Source organism: Centroberyx affinis, unplaced genomic scaffold, assembly GCF_046629955.1.
Source record: "Centroberyx affinis isolate AG114_WGS23_722 - 3 ecotype Tasmania unplaced genomic scaffold, CSIRO-AGI_Caff_v1 ptg002162l_1, whole genome shotgun sequence".
Lineage (NCBI taxonomy): Eukaryota > Metazoa > Chordata > Actinopteri > Beryciformes > Berycidae > Centroberyx > Centroberyx affinis.
In genome coordinates, this window is record NW_027280477.1 from 58509 (window position 1) to 63737 (window position 5229).

A 5229-nucleotide genomic window follows, 5' to 3' on the forward strand; every position below is an offset into this window, starting at 1 on the left:
CCTCCTTTGGGTTTGGAGACGAAGGTAGTGGAACGTTGAGTCCCCAAAAACATGGAGGAGAGCAGAGGAGAAGAGAAGAGCCTTGGTTTCAGTCCTCACTGACTACAATGTGCTTCTGCTCTTCCTTTATTGTCTCACTACTACCACCAGCACCACCACCACCCCCTCCTCCTCTTACTCCTCCGTTGTTCTTTTAGTGGAGGTGTAAGAGAGATGGAAAGCAGTCCTCTGCAGCTTTTGTTCCTGTGCCTGAGATTATTACCCTCCCTCCAACTCTCCCTCTCTGTCTTTCTCTCTCTCTCTCTCTCTCTCTTTCCCTCCTGTGCTGCTGCTGTTTCTGTTTGCTGCTGCTGCTGCTGTGCCGCCGGAGCTGAGTTAATGCACATGCATGATCCACGCTCCCTCCCCTTCGCCTCCTCTGTCTCGCTCTCTCTCTCTCTCTCTCTCTCTCTCTCTCTCTCTCTCTCTCTGCTTGTTTCTCCTGTGCGCACACACACGCACACTCTGACAGATAGACACATATACTCTGGAAACGAAATGAGAAAATCTCCCAAGCCCTGCCCAGTCCCCTCTGCTGCTCTGTGTGTGTGTGTGTGTGTGCGTGTGATACCGGGGCTGCCTGCTCTTGCTAAAAGGGGGAGGTGGGGTATCATGGAGCCAGCATGATGAGGTCACACCTTAGGCAAGTAAATCATTGCTGGCTGAGGGAGGGAAAGAGACAGACTGCTCACTACACTGCACTATCTGGGCTTTATTACTAGGAGCTTATCATATGAGAATGTGTGTGTGGAGACACACACACATTCTCACATTCACGCTCACGCATACACACAAATGCATAGGTACATTAATAACTCTCTTATAGATAGCCAAATACACACATGCATACACAAACTCACAGTGTTATATATGCAAGCAATGTGAGCAAGCACTCTCTCTCTCTCTCTGACACACGCACACACACGCACACACACACACACACACACACATCTGTGCAGGCTGCTATTCTCACATCAAACAGAATCCCATGGGGGAATGTCTCAGTGTAGGTAGCCATGCAGAAAAAATATTCTCCCTCAGTCACTGTGTCTTGAAAACCCCCTGTGACTACAAGTGAAAAACTACATACTGATAAACCTTCAAGGTCAGTAAGCTGCCTCTTCCCCAGTCAGGACTTCAGAAAATACCGTCAGGCTTTTACATATAAAAATAGATTCAGTTTCTGCATACGCGTAACACTGCACCATAGGGCCTAATTGAGATACCATGAAGCTACTTCAAAGCCAAGGGGACACTGGCAAAGCGTACAAGGTAATCTGAGGACATGCGATCAATGCTGACAGCATCACCGGCATATGAAAATAGTGGTAGGCTGCATGCTGTAGGGTATTCTGTCAACAGTATTGGATCTGGGTGTTTTAAGTGCTTTATTATAAGTCAGTTGTCAAAGGAAACTGTACATGCCCACGGGGCAAGTGCAGTAATTGGATTTAGAAATGGATTGTGAACCAGGAGAGCTTGTGAAACAGAACAGCACAACCCAACACAACAAGCACTATACTTTCATGATACTGGAGATCATCTGGTTGGGATTTATGCATTCCCGCATCTGAACTACCCAGTCACACTGTATTTTCAGGCTTCTGTTACCACTGTGATGCTACATTGACCTGATACATATATAACCTTGCAGTAAGTGTGAAATATTTTGATCCTGTGAAAATGCGGCACTGTTTTTGTGCTCTTTGCTGACATTCAATTCCATTTAACTAGACCTTTTCTCCACGACTATGATGAGAGGAGAATGGGAATGAGAGGAGATGCACTCAAACTACTATTTCAGTAGTAGTTTTCAATATTGTGCAGGGACTCTCATCCGCCTCCACTGCCTCCTACTGTATATTTGGAGTGGGCACTGACTGTTCCAATCGATGGTTTATCCATCATGCACCATGTCCTATCAGTCGACTGTTAATGGGACAAGAAATATTAAACGACCAGCTTCTGCTCCCACTAGTATCTGCTTGTACTAAGCCTGTAATGTATGCTATCTAGCTTATAGTTATTTGATGGGACAATTTGACAGGGGTTAATATGCCTAACACAAGATGCTTTAACATGCTCCGTTCACAGTCTACACTTTACATCCATTTATTGACTGTAAATAACTTATTTTAAGCCAGGGCTGGAATGCACAATTCATTTTCTTTCCCTTCACCAATGCTTGAGCTTCATTAGCAACAAGCCTCGCTGAGCTTACAGATATCCATCCAGCTAACTAGACCTTCTATCTAAAATTGGCTGAGATTATCACCTTTATTTTAAGTTCTTACTAAAGAGACAAGGATTTTCCTATAATTACAATAATATCAAGAAATATGCATTATAAGATGTTCAGGTTAATGCATTATTTAAATCAAATCTACGGTAGGAACCACAGGGGGTTGGAGGATTGCATGAAGTGTATGGATCATCTTCTGTTATTATCCACGTTTATGCTCATAAGCCAATGAGACTGGATAAGCTTGAAACCCTTATTTTTACAGTCAAGAGGCACAAACACTGAATTATTAAAGAGGGCTTTCTCTGCATATAAAATAATCTATTTTTTACACTGTATTATGTTGTTTTTGGAGCCTGGGAAGACCAGTGTACAGCAACCAGTCTCTACTGGGGATTCGGATAATTGAAAGGGTTGTTTGCTGTCGTCCCTTCAGTGGCTTTGGGTTTTCCAGTGTGTGATAGAGAGGCCATCTTGGTTTGCTGGTGGACCTTTGTGCCTCAGACCTTAATTTATGGAGAGATATATGATTTCTTCAGCCTGCTTCCAGTAAATGTTTTATGATGGAGCTGATGATCATCTATAAGCTTATAACTCAATGAACATGTTCTCTGCTGGGAAACACTGTAATTGTTTGGTGGTTACTGATAAAATCTGACATTTTCATTGGCTAAAAGCTGCCAGACATACATAATTGCTTGATCATAAGTTTGAGTAATATCTTGCATACATTTTTTATGATGGTGTACTAAGTGATGCTATAATAACATCACATTAAGTGCCTTAATAACATGCAATACATTATGTTTTTATGTACATAAAATTGGCGATACTAACCTCATTCTGCTGTTCCACAACTGGAACAGGGCATTCATAATTAGTGACATAAAAATGTAGTAAGTAATATTTTTGTTAACTGAACATACAGATGAAAATGGATATTACTGCCTGTGCCATGATCCTGGTTTTGTTACTCAACAAATCTAATAATCTAGTTTTTTGTAACTGTGCCACTTTCCGCAGGAGTTATCCCCCACTTACAGATCTGTTGGCGCAGTCATTAATCATAAAATGTCATTACCGTTGCCTAATCACCCCAGGTAGTCTTAGCTGTACGCATTAATTGATGGAAAGGGGACTGGGTGAGACTTTCGCATCCCTTCTGTTTTTAATAGGAGCTTCACTGGGACCAAAATTCTCCTGATGTGTCTCTAGCACATACATACATTTTAAATTAGTGTCCAAGAGGCACAGACTGCTCCTTGATACTGTTTTAAAATCGGACAGATTGAGAAAGCAGCTTTCACAAAGTTAATTTTAAATCAAGCTGTAAAGAAATGTTTCTATCTTACCCAAAGAGCATTCATACCCAACAAAGAAAGAGTGATGAATTCCCCTATTCCCCTAATTTCCCTACATGATTTCTCTTATCAAAGAAAACATGCCCATACAGAAACTAAACAATGTTATCCACCTCCTCATATTATTAGCTCTAATGCATCATCTAAATGAGAAAAGGATCATGCATTGAAAGGCAGTGGATGGGATCTATTGTTAGTAAAAGCCCTGCTGCCTCTGTTAGAGAGCATGAATGAGGTATTTGCTGTATATTGTCTATATATCTATTAAGGCCGGTGGCATCACTGTAATAAAGCCCCATTAGAGTGAGATATGATCTAATGTGTTGTAACAAGCCATCACACTGGGTAACCTCTTTTATTCTTGCAGAAGTCAAGGACACCATCTGGCTCATCTCTCCACATGACACATGAGACGTCAGTCCAGACTGGAGCGGTAAACCACATTATCATCCAACATCTGCCTCCCACATAACATACCTGCTCGCCTAACCTGCCGTTCTTTAAGTGTGCAGTGGGGTTACATGATGCTGTGGTCTTTCTGCTTGCACTGGCAACTGCTAAGTAAAATGTTGTCATCTTATAAATGATTAAGGTAAGTTGATTGTGTTACAAATGATTGTAGAACAATAAAAGCTTTAGGTTTTGCTTTCTTTTGAGCTGTCAGGAGTTCCATGACATTATCTGCTAACTATCTCATTGAAAGCCATTATAGTTTTCTTTTACAATATACTAATTTGGTTGTACTGTGCAATTGTCTGCAGTGTTAATGCTGGATAAACGCAGGAGAAATGCATGAAGCAGTACTCCTTCACTGGCTCCCCACTGTAGGATCCTATAGCATGAATACCAAATAAATGCTCCTTTGAAAGATGAAAGAAAGGTCTCACGTGTCCGAATTTGTGCTTTGTAGGCCAGTGATATTTCAAATATAATTGACCACTGTCCACATTCATGAGACTCACAAACTAAGGGGATATGGCTCAGCAAATAATAAAAATGCAATCACGCACTCACACACACGCCCACACACACACGGATATGTGCTCATACTTGCACACACACACACACACACACACACAGATGAGGTGTCTGATGATTTGAAATCTCAAAGAGCATAATAAAATGCTACCGCCAACTATATGTCTCATTCTTTGCGGTAACATCCCTGACCCGATGTGTCCATGACCAGATTATAGCTGCAGAGGCGCGATGCAGCCTTGGGAGAGAAAATTCACTCACTGGAGGTCAGAAGGGACAAGTCTAAAATTTATGGGAAAATTACATTTAATGTGCCATTTACGGCGGAGCCTGCAGATGAGGTTATTTCTTGAATCAATAGCATATATTTAGAGACGGTGGAAGGAGACCAAGGACACACAGTAACCAGAACAATGGTATTTGTTAAAAGCTTGACGTATAGCATAAGACAGGTGAGGATTTCTTACTGCGGCGAGTATTGTCGGTGAGTAATGCTGCTGGATGAATGAAAATCTTTCCTGGTAATACCCTCGTCTCTGGTAATGCGTTAAAGGAATTGCCTTTTCCAACAAACGTCTTTCAAATTTTGCTTTGATGCCTGATGGAAAT